Source organism: Nannospalax galili, unplaced genomic scaffold (assembly GCF_000622305.1).
Source record: "Nannospalax galili isolate Female #2095 unplaced genomic scaffold, S.galili_v1.0 scaffold293, whole genome shotgun sequence".
Lineage (NCBI taxonomy): Eukaryota > Metazoa > Chordata > Mammalia > Rodentia > Spalacidae > Nannospalax > Nannospalax galili.
Genome location: NW_008337147.1, coordinates 815886 through 828913, shown reverse-complemented (window position 1 = coordinate 828913; position 13028 = coordinate 815886).

The window sequence follows — 13028 nt, the reverse complement described above, 5'->3', positions numbered from 1 at the left end:
CATGTTTTCAAATTGCTCTAAAATATTCTAGACTGTATGAATCTCTGTACTTATGTCTTCACAAGCTGCTGACTAACATTTTAACCAACTAAAGGTTTGATAAGAAGCACAGTATAATTTTTCTAGAAAATGTTATTTGCTCCAATTATATTTTCTTAAAAATCATTAAATAAAACTGAAATGACTATTTCACAGCAATGACCCAGCACTGTTACTTTTCTTGCATAATTGCTTTAAAATTCATAAATTAGCCAGGTGTGGTGACACATGCCTTTAATCCCAGCACTCAGGAGGCAGGGGCAGGTGGATCTCTGTGAGTTCAAGGCCAGCCTGGTCTACATAGTGAGTTCCACGACAGCTGGGGCTACAGCAATCATATATCCAACAGATATAAGACACTGTGAGAGCCTTCTACAAGGACCACCCTCTCTGATTTCTGTACAATTCTTACCTAAGAATTTGAATGCTTATAATGGTTGAGAATATTCTCAATTTTATTGGATGTTTACAAAACTCCTTCCATGCCTACCTTTGGTACTTGATGTACATAGGTAGATGTGGCTTTTACTTTCACTCATTGTATATTTATTTTACATTTCCCTGACATCTAAGCTCACCACACCAAAGACCTGTATCCCTCTTTGGTCTCTCAATAGTCTCATGACATGGAAGTTGTGCATTATTATAGATTCTATTTCTTTGTGCCTTGCACACTTATGCATTTTCCATACATCTTCATTGGTCAAACACTATCTGAGAATAGACTCAGACCTAGGATTGTTTAATAGACTTCTTCTTTTTTTTTTTTTTAAACATAATAACATGCTAGGGTTTGCTTTTCATCAGAGGCCACTCCTTCTCATCAAGAAATATATATTAATCATATATGAGTTTTGAAATAAGCTTAACACCAATAAATATCATATAACAATAAATAGAATATTTATTATACATACTGCAGCATAATCAAAGCTATATGCAACAAGCCCATTGCCAACATCATCCTAAATGGAGAACGGGAAGCATTCCCATTACAATCAGGAAACAGATAGTGCTGGCCACTATCTCCACTCGTTTTCAATATAGTACTTGAAACTCTTGCAAGAAAAATAAGACAAAAGAAGGAAATTAGGGCAGGAAAGATGGCTCAGCGGTTAAGAGGACCGACTGCTCTTGCAGAGAACCCGGGTTCGATTCCCAGCATCCACAAACCATCCTTACCTCCAGTTCAGGGGGACTCAGAAGCCTTCTTCTGACCTCCATGGCATTACACAACACGGGTGCACTCATTTACATGCAGGCAATATACTCATACACATAAAATAAAAATAATAAATAAAATATTTTTAAAAGGAGAAGGAAATTAAAGGACTACCAATTCGAAAAGAAGAGGTCAAATTATTCCTATTTTCAGATATGATATTGTACATAAGAGATCCCAAAACTTCCACTAGAAAACTGTTAGAATTAATACTTGCAATAAAGTAGTGGCCTACAAAATTGTGGCAGCTGGCTGTGGCTGCCCCTCCACTCTCCCAGTGCTATCTCGGAGCGAGGCTCCTCTGCTCACAGGGGCACCAAGTGCGGCTGCTCTCTGCGTGGTGCTGATCTCACCTACGCTGCCTCCCAGCAATCGCACAGGCCCTGCGGATTGGATCGCATGGACGCCGCCTATGATCGCACAGGTGCAGCCTCCCTGGCACCACCTCCGATCGCACAGGCGCCGCCCTTTGCTGCAGCCTCAAGCTGAGGCAGCTCTTCTGCTCGCTTGGTGCTGCCTCCAACCATTGCTGCTTCTGCCCATCCGAGACCCCAGGGCTGGTGAGGAGACTGTGTCATTGGAGCCGCATTCAGACACAGGAGACCAGGTTCGGTGAAGCATATCCACTTTATTGCAAAAGGGTACAAGCTTATATAGGGGTAGGGGTCCAATCAAGAAGTTACAACTTAGATCTTTGTTAGGGATGTGTCCTATCATGACATCATGAGTCAGACACCTCATTAGCATAATAAGTTTCAGGTTACTTAGGTTCTGGTTTCTTTATGGGGCCTGGATTCCTGGGAACCACGTGACCCAGGTTGTTGCAATATCTAAGTATTGCAATTTGGGATCTCAAGGGTGGTGATTAGGGAGTGGCGAGCTCTAGGCATCAATCTCATGATCTGCCAATGAGAGCAAATGTCACAAGGCATTCCTTGTGGCTCCAGTGGTCAGGCCGTTGCCTCGGGCCTGCTATATGGCTGTCATTAAGACTTTCACCCTAGGCTCGAGCCTGTCTCCCACACAAAATCAGCTTACAAAAATCAATAACCTTTCTATATACCAATAACAAGCAATCAGAGCGCTCTCCCATTCTCAATAGCCTTAAAAATATAAAATTCTCAGGACTAAACCTAACCAAAGACATTAAAGATCTCTACAACAAAAATTTCAAAACTCTGAAGAAAGAGATAGAGGAAGACATTAGGAGAAGGAAAGACCTACCATCCTCAAGAATTGGTAGAATCAATATTGTGAAAATGACCATCTTACCCAAAGCAATTTATAGATTCAATGCAATACCAATCAAAATACCCATGACATTCTGTACAGAGCTTGACAAAATCATCGTAAAATTCATATGGAATCACAAAAGACACCAAATAGCCAAAACAATCTTGGGCTAAAAGAACAATGAGGGGAGTGTGGGGGAATCACCATACCAGATCCCAGATTATATTACAGAGTCAGCTGGATAGCTTTAGTGTCAACTTGACACACCTGGGTTGAGGGAGCCACAATTGGGGAATTTCCTCCATTGGACTGGCCTGTGGCCATGTCTGTGGGTCATTTTCTTGATTTTTGAGTGATGTGGGAGGGCCCAGCCCACTGTGGGTAGTGCCACCCCTGGGCAGGTGGGCCTGTGTTGGATAAAAGAGCAAGCTGAGCAGGGGCCAGGGGAGCACATCAGTAAGCAGCGTTCTTCCATGGCCTGTGTTCCAGCTCCTGCCTCCAGGTTCTTGCCCTGAGTTCCTATCTTGGGCTCCCTGATGAACTGTGACCAGGGGGATGTAAGATAAAGAAACCCTTTCCTCCCCAAGTTGATAGTGGTCATAGTGTTTTGTCACAGCAATGAAGAAACAAACTAGGACACAGAGCTCTAATAATAAAATAACAGCATGGTACTGCCATAAAAATAGACACATTGATCAAGGGAACACAATAGAAGAGCCAAACATGAGTTCATATAATTTCAGATGCCTAATATTCATCAAAGGTGCTAAGAACACACAATGGAGGAAAGATAGCATTTTCAACAAATTTTACTGGCAAAACTGGATCTCCACCTGCAGAAAAGTGAAAGTTAAAGCTTATCTTTCACCCTGTACAAAAGTAAAATTCAAATGGATCAAAGGCCCCAATATAAAAGCTGAAACTCAGAAACTGCTAGAAGAAAACATAGGTGGCACCCTCCAAGATATAGGCAAAAGAAAGGACTTTCTAAATCAGACACCAGCTGCTCAGGCACTAAGGTCAACAATCAGTAAGTGGGACCTCATTGAATTAAAAAGTTTCTGTACAGCAAAAGAAACAACTAAGGAAGAGGAAACCCACTAAATGGCAGAAAATCTTTACCAGCTAGACATCCAAAAGAGGATTTTTATCCAGAAAATACAAAGAACTCAATAAAGAAATAAGAAAATAAATGACACAATAAAAAGATGGGCAATAGAAGTAAACAGATATTTCTCAAATGAAGTAATAAAAAATGGCTAAGAAGTACCTTAAAAAGTGCTCAACAGCCTTAGTAATTAGAGAAATGCCAATCAAAAACCACTTTAAGATTCCATCTTACCCCAGTCAGATTGACAAGTTCAAGAGAAAAAAAGATTCCAATTGTTGCTGAGGATGTGGGGAAAAAGCAACACTCATCCACTGCTGGTTGGAACGCAAACTCCTTAAACTACTATTAAAAGCAGTATGGAGAATCCTCAAAAACTTAAAAATGAACCTACCATGTGATCCAGTGAGACTCCTTGGCATATACCCAAAGGACTCATCATACTTTAGAGATACCCGCACAACCATGTTTGCTGCTGCTATCTTCACAATAGCTAAGAAATGGAAACAACCTAAATGTCCCTCAAATGTCAAATGGTTAATGAAAATGTGGTACATATATACTCAATGGAGTTCAACTCAGCAGTAAGAAAAGATGAAATTATGAAATTTGCAGGTAAATGGATGGAGCTAGAGAGTGTTATTCTAAGTGAAGCAACACAAACACAGAAAAGGAAGCTATGTATGTTCTCCCTCATTTGTGGATTGTAGCATCAAACCCTTATATATGAGTACATAAATTTTGATGTAATACCAGGAGCCAGGTAAAAGGAAAGGATACAAGGAGGTAAAGAAAAGGGAACAACCTGAAAGGGGGACAGCAGGGAACAGATGTTAACTGAGGGAGGTGGAAAAAGTGGGAATAATCGGCAGGGAGGAGAGGAGGGAGGGAAATGCAAGGGACCATGGTGTGGGGGAGGGAGACAAGTCAGGAGAGAAAAGATGGTGGGGATCAGGTGGTATTGGGGGGAGCGTGAAAATAACTGGGGCTTTGTGACTATGGAGGGAGAGAGGGAAGAGGGAAGCTGGATGGGAGAAAAAAAGAGTGGAGATGAGTGAATCTCCGGGGACTAGGAAACCTAGAGGGAAAAGTGACACCCAAGGAACCCTATGAGAAATGCACATAGAGTGTTTGAACATTAATGCACATGTACACCTGGGAGCTGCTTGGAAGGGAATGCAGTGCCAGATAGAAGAGATCTCCCTTAGAGTGACAAGCATGCCATACAGCACTCATCAAAGAAGCTTCTTTTTGCAACAAATGGAGGCTACTGCAGAGTTGCAAATCTGGTCAGGCACAGAAAACTACACCCAGGAGATGCCGAGTGGTAGGTGACACATCTGCAGTTGAATCTCTATAACTAAGGCTCATGGAATATAATGGACTAAGGGGTAGAAAGAGGGCTAATATATCCCTCAACTCCAGTGTGGCTTCCATTTTACATAAGATTGCCATGCACACAGAAGGCCACAAATGGCCACCTTTTAGAGAATAAGAAACTGTAGAGTATAGGATGGGACTCCTATATGGGACCTCACCTACCCATGGCTCAGGGACCATTGCAGAAGGGGAGGCAGAAAGATTGTAAGAGTCAGGGCTGGTTCATGAACAGAAGGAGGTGAAGGCCTCCAGGCCCCTGGAGGCTTGCTCATGTGAGCCTGTGGCAATGGTGGACTTGAGCATGGGATCCATGTCAGCTGAATTAAACAAGGGCCCAATTGAAGACGAGAAATAGGTGGAGGGCCAACACTAGACTGAGAACCATTTGAGACTGACTGATACTGGGTGAGGGAGAGTAGGACTTACATATGACCACTGGATGGGCTGAATAGACTCCAGTGGACTCATTTACACTGAAGCAAATTTAGGTAAAAACACCTGAATGAATAGAACTCAGCATATGTCTCAGAGTATATAGGGTTCAGTGGGGGCAATGGTGGGACATGGATGGGGAGGGGATCTAGATTTGAGTGGGAAATGTATGAAATTTAAAAAGCTCAATAAAAATGAAAAAATAGTAAATAGATTAGGTTGATTCTACACAAAAACATTCAACTCTACATTAGACTGTCAGAATGATATTTTTAATTTCTTTTTTCTTTAAGATAGCATCTTGTTATATAGCTCAGGTGAGATTTCAGCCTCTGATGAGCTAAGATTATAGTGTTTGCCACTACACCTGGCTGGGATAAAGTTTTATTAGATTTTTTTTACATGTATGGAAAATGTTTCCACAATTTTGCATATTTATGGTGTAATTGTTGACAAAATATAGAAATGGTCCATGTGAATGTGCTCAGAAAAAATAATTTTAGAGTTGGAATTACATACAAATAAAAATATTATTAACATGGGATTGATCATAGTTTAAGGAGAAACGTGTTCTTGTCCAGGATTCCTGGCTGAAAACTTGCTGCAGAAGACAGACAAAAGAAAAGCACAAAATGTATTTATTCATAAGTTTTAGATTACACTGAAACTGCCAAAAATGAAGATTCATAATTGACAGGCAGAAATAGAATTAGAACAGAAGTCGGTGGTCTAATAGAAATAATCTGAGGGCATTTGACAAGTCCTGTGGGGAGGATTTATTATTGGTGTCGCTGCCTTAAGTATAAGAATGTTCTTTTCTTTGGGTACAGGGAGGACATCTCTTGAATGAAGACTTTCCTCACATGGTGGTCAGTGGATTTTCTATGATCTGCTTCAGTGTAGAAAAGCAATAGAAGGTGAATTTATTTCTGTTCCCCCAAATGTCAAGGTGCTGAATTTTGGGATAACATGCTTTCAACCTCATTATTAACAATGGACTATCTAGTTACAGGCTATTGCATTTGAAAATACATTAGAAAATTGTATGTTAATTAATGCTGGTCATCCAGCTCTGAAATCACTGCATAGAACAAGTTCCAAGATGAAAAACATTTTCTCTTTTAGGAAAACTGAATAGAAATAAATCACATCACATTAATTATTTAGATAGAGGTACTAGCTATGAGTGCCTGGCCGTGAAAGTGATTGATAAGCAATGGAAGTTTCCTTCAATTTATGAATTTGATACATTTGTAAATCATGATTATTTTGAACCTTTTTTTCAAATTATGGTTGTCACTTTCTGAATGCATCTAGGCTTGTTTTCAGTATGTTTTGTGGAAGTTGTTAGAGTAGTTTAGGGAAGGTGCTAAAGGTTATTCTGTGACAGCTATCAGTAAGATATGTTAGCCTGAGGATGACATTTTTCTTTCAAGAATAAAGTAAAGTTAATCAGATACCAAAGTACATTATCTGATGAGAAGTAAACAACTGACAATATCATAGCTGTCAAAATGAAATATAGTCCTGCAAGAGGGTTGTGGAGGAAAATAAAGAAGAATAAATATTTAAAAAATCTCTGAAACATGAAAAACACTAGTCTAGTCTTTTCTTTTGCAAATGAAATTGGGCCAATAGTTTTATACAAGTAGTTAAGGAAAAAAAAGTGTTATGTTACCAGAGTTAGAGACAATCACTGGCAAATGACTATACCATTTTAAGTGGAAGTCCTAATGACCTCAGAGATTGACACATTGGGGAGTTAACTAGTGGAATCCATACTTTATTGACCTTAATTTAAAATACACATGTTTATCATATCTTGAACTTTTAACTTTAAAACAATTAAAACAAAATAAGCTGTCTCTGTCTGGGTATAGGACAAGGTGTCATAAAAATATTGCAAAAATATCATTTACAAAACCAGCTATACATTTATCTCTCGGATAACAGAGCAAAGGGTAAAAGAAACCAAAAGCAGATAGCTCAGCTCCATGATGGTCAGCTCAGCTCCAGAACACATTCTTACCTCATGTGCATGGACAACGCTAGCTAAAATCCATCCCAAAGCCTGTGGGAAAGAAGATGAGGCACAAGGAATGCAATTTTGCTATAAGAACATGCCAGGCAATGGCATACTCTATTTCTGCTTACATCCTTTGGTAAACATTCAGTTATATCACCTGCTTAGCTCCAAGAGAGGCTGGAAAATATGGTTCCTGCTGCATTGCTCTGAGACTTGAAAGAAGAGGGCAACTAGAAAGGAAGAGGAGAGAAAGTCATATGACAGAGTTACAAGAGTTGCTGGAGACAGTTTCACATCATTTGATGATGAAATATTGTACAAAATTTAATAGCTTAAATTACATGTATGGCCAAATAAAAACATGCTTTAAAAACATTAGTACAGCCTTTAATCCCTGCACTCGGTAAGCAGAAGCAGGCAGATCTCTGTGAGTTCAAGGCCAGCCTGGTCTACACAGTGAGTTTCAGGACAGCTGGGGCTACAGGGAGACCTTGTCTCAAAAAGATTCCCCCCCCCAAAAAAAATTAGTACATTGCTTATCTCTATAACAAAAGAATAATTTGTTCTAGGTTTTATGATATATTTGGTACCTTAAAGGTACTTTTTTTTCTTTTGTTCTTTTCTTCCTTTTTATGGTCAAGTGTATAATGAATCTTTTTGCATACATACCTCTGTATAGGCATATAGTTTATTTATATAGTTTCCCCTAAATTTTGTGAAGAGTATGGAAAACAATCATTTCCAGTTGCTGTAGGATATTACATTTTTAGAAAGCTTATATAATAGAATTACAGATTGGTAATGTTAATGTTAACATTTTATTTTATTTATCTTATTTTATTTATGCATATGTGTGTTTTCCCTCCATGGATGTACATGCCTGGTGCCCATAGAGGCCAGAAGAGGGTATGGGATCTTGTGGAGCTGGAGTTGCAGAAGTGTGTGTGTGTGTGTGTGCGTGTGTGTGTGTGTGTGTGTGTGTGTGTTTCTGAAGACTGAACAGAGGACCTTTCATGTGTAAAGAAAATATTCTACAGTGATTTGCATCCTGACCCCCAGTAAGAGTCTTTTGTGTCAGACATCTAACATTCAGCAAGATCCTTAATTTTAGAACATTTTATTAAGACAAATTTAGTTTTATAGAAAAAAAGTAATCAAATGAAGAAGTCACATTGTTTCTACTAGTATTAATCATTTCATACTAACCTAAAATACTGCAAACCAAGATATTACAGTGTAATAATATTTTTATTTAATAGGAGAAACAAAGTAGTATCAAACTGAAAAGTATTTAAATCAATAATTGTAGGACTGGAGAAAAGACTCAGAGGTTAAGAGCACTGACTGCACTTGGAGAGAACCCAGGCTCATTTCCCAGCACCCCCATGGCAACTAACAACTGTCCATAACTCCAGTTCCAGAAGATCCAACACCTTTTCTGTCCTCCATGGGCACTGTGTGCATGGGTGCGCTTATGTACATGCATGCAAAATATTCATACACAGAAAGAAGAAAGACAAGGAAGAAAGGAAGGAAGGAAAAGAAAATAAATCAGTAAATAAATCAATGATTGCTAAGTAGCTTTACAGAAAATTAACAAACTACTGTTTTGACAGTAGGGTAATAAATGGAAGACACATTCATGAATTTTTATTATTTTCCCTACTCCAGTATATTGCTTGTTTTCTGTTATCATTTGTATAATTTTGAGGCAGCCTAGGCAGTTTCAGGTGATAGAAGTATTCATAGTGGCTATAAAGAATACCTTAATTTTGTTTCTAAGTCTACCTTAGGAACATACGGCATTGTAATATCATAAACTTGAACTTAGCTATCTTACATAGAGAGATGTACCATTTCATTATATGGATATACCATTATTTTGTTGCACGGTTATAACATTATTTATAACAAGGCGTAAAACAGAAACAAAACATAGTTTGCTTTTCTACTACTGTGATGAAACATTCTGACTAAAATCAATTTGGGGAGGAAAGGGTTTATTTTAGCTGTCACTTCTGGGTCACAATCCATCATTGAGGGAAGTCAGGGCAAGAACTCAAGGGAGGAACCTTGAAGCAGGAACTGTGGAGGAAAGTTGCTTATTGTCTTTCTTTCTGGCCCATGCTGAGCTAGCTTTCTTATACAACCCAGACCCACCTAAGGATGGTGTTGCCTGTAGCTGGCTGTACCCACTCACATCAGTCATCAATCAAGCAATCTCTCATGGACATGGTCATTGGCCAATCTGATCTAGTTCCATCTTCCCAGGAGACTCTAGGTTGTGTCAAATCAATAATAAAATCCAACCAGCACACAAAGCTTTAACTTAAACTCTTTACAATAACTGAAATTTGGGAGTACAACCTTTGAGACATTTTCCCATGTTTTAATAATCACTTGTGAAAATTTGCTACCAAATAAAATCATGCTATATATAGTTTTTGAAAGATAATGTTCACTTAACCATGTCATAATTTTTTTCTATATACATGGATTTAAATCTGTCTCATACTTTAAATATTTAACAGGTGCTTAATAACTTTTTAATTTACTACTCAAAGGCACCACAGTCAAGATGTTTGTAAATATAATGTTCATAGATTACTGTTTTAAAGTTTTTTTTGTTCATGCCTATCATAATATCTCTTCAGCTTGTAAAACTTGAAAATTTAGAGTAATTCTTATTGTTAACCTTTTGGAGATAAAGGGCATATGGTAATATTGAAGTGACTATCACTTATCAATATCAGCAGGCTGAGGGAATACATACAGGTGCTCACCAATATGCACATAAAGTGCATTCACATGTCTTCACAACTGAAAACCCTTTGTGAATAACTGTAAATTCAATTTTGTACTTTTCCATTTTTAGCAAAACAATATTCATGTTATTTAAGTCAACTCCTGGTTAACCACAGCTAATGGAACATGACATGTGTGGAGCCTGAGACAGGTCCCTTGGGCAAGAAGCTACAGATATGTGGAACACCAAGAAACCAAGTCAGTTCTCAGTCAGGGACAATTACACTGACACCTCAGAAAAATAGCATTGGAGTTGTTTGACAGTTGGAATCCAGTAAAGAATTATCAAAAATGCTGTATGCTAGGTTCATGCCTAAGGCAGATGACCTGGTTGACAAGCTTGCCCAAGCTAACTATATTAATGCTTCTGATCAGAGGAACTAGCAGCAGGTCTCCTTAACTAATCATGTTAAAACTGTTGACAGATTTCAAGACTGCCTTTCAGCAGCATAAGTATTCATCAGTAGGGTGAAAGGAGTTCATGCAAATTGATTAGAATGTATGCATCTACTTTCAGCACTTTCAAATTATGTGTGAACTTTATTTTGCTCTTTTCAATTTGTAGGTTTTTTCTCTGGTAAGAAAAACTTTCCAATAACAGCTAATCTCTTTTTATTTAAAAGGAAAAAATAAAACTGCAAGATATATCTGTCAGTTTTGAGGATTATGCTATTCAAGTTTTAAGCTACATATCTGGGTGACCTATTTTTGTGAGGAAAGCATACGGTTAGGTCAAAATTTAGTGGTAAGTGCTATTAAAATATGTTCCATAGGAAAAGAACTCCTTAATCAATAGTTAAATGTTGAGAGTTAAAATTGTAGCTGTGAAATTTATATTTGAATTTACTATGCTCTTTCTTTAAATTTTTTTCTTATTTTTATTTTATGTGTATGAGTGTATTGCCTGTATGTAGGTACTTGCACCCATGTTTTGAAATGCCCATGGAAGTCAGAAGAGGGCCTTAGGTCCCCTGGAACTGGACTTACAAACAGATGTTAGCCACTATGTGCATGTTGGGAATAAAACCTGGGTCCTCTGTAAGAGCAATCAGTGTTCTTAACTGTGGATCCATCACTCTAGTCCTGGTACTTTCTTAAATATTAAGACAAATAGTACCAATCATCATGTTTTTTTTTTTTCTGAGAGTAATTGGGTCTTTGAATAATCTCCAAAGTGCCTTACAAATAGTTTTTCTAAAGTCCTAAATTACATGTCTGTACATGACTTTGCTATATTAGGATATGGTCTTGCCTCCTCATTTCTTAGGAAAATAATAAATTACCTGTCAAGAGAAAAATGATATTCTGAGCAATAATATTGACTCATATTGAGATTAAAAAAAACAGAATAACTTGCCTAGTGACTTCTGAGTATCTTACATTTCTCTTTGGATAGGATTTGGATTAACTTTTATGAAATTATGGAAGCTTGCTTAAGCCTAACAACTTGATTCTCAATTGTTCTCTATCTCATTTCTGTAGAGAACTTTATGTTTGAATTATGACCACTATCTCATGAGAACCAGAAGCCACAGCATCCATTATCTTATTGCTTCTACGATGTCTCTAGTCTGGTACTGTGAACTCAAGAAATGAGATGCAGTCTGCTGCCCCAAGTACCTAAGGCATACTCTTGTCATTTTCTTTTTATCCACTAGGTGACATAATAGATGCAAATTTTAACCATCATCTAAACTATAGGGTTTTTTTGTAACAAGCAATTGTGACATTGGATGCTTTCAGTTTCTTAATGGAATTTAAGAGCAAGCATGCTGAGAGAGTGATACCCCAGGAAGGTTTATTTAGAACTGTTCAATTCAGTGCTTATATCTGGAATTTTGAAACTTGTATAGAAATATAATGATGAAGAAAATACTAATTTTCATTTTACTCTTCAAATCATCAGTGACTCAAATGAGAAACATGATGAGAAAACACAGCTATCACTGACTTGAAATGTGTTCTTGAGTGTAAATATTTTACCAAACTTGATTGATAAAGGCAAAAATATCTAAAGACCAGCAAATATTATTGAAAATTCTATCAAGGTTTCTTTGGGAAGAAGGCTTATATCACACTTAATCTCTTGCTGCTCACAAATTCCATTCTTTAAAGCAAGTGGAATGTGGTTGTTGAAGTGCTTGTTACTTTTTAATATATCCCCCTATGTTTAATTATAGTTCAATAAATTTATGATTTAAAACAATCTAACAAAAGCTGAAGTTTGAAATAACTAGACATGCTTAAGCATTCTTATCCTTTCTAATTAGAAGAATTCCTAAAATAAAAAAAATATATACACAGAAAAAGACAAAGAGCACACCAACATATTTTCTGTTATCCCTGGTTTTTCAAATTAAATTCCCATTTGCCATATGACCGATTTGAATCTTTATGACTTTCACATGCCAGTCAAGTTGTTTCTGAGTTTCATTGGAATTATCTCATAATTGGTAATACAAACCTGTGGCAGTTTGAACAAGAATGTCCCTCATAAACTCTAAGTATTCATACATTTTGTCCCCCAGTTGGTGGCACTGTTTTGGGGGGTCTTAAAGTGTGGCCATGATGGAGAAAGCATGTCATGGGGGGTGGCCTTGCTCAATCTCCATTTGCCCTCTGCTCCCTGTGCCTGCTTGCAGATCTGAGCCTCTGCTCTCTGCTCCTGCTCTGGCCACCTCTTGCCACCATGTGTCCCTGCCATGAGTGACTCTAATTCCCTGGAATCATAAGCTCACATAAACACTTCCTTTTATAATTTTATTTTTTCATGGTGTTTTGTT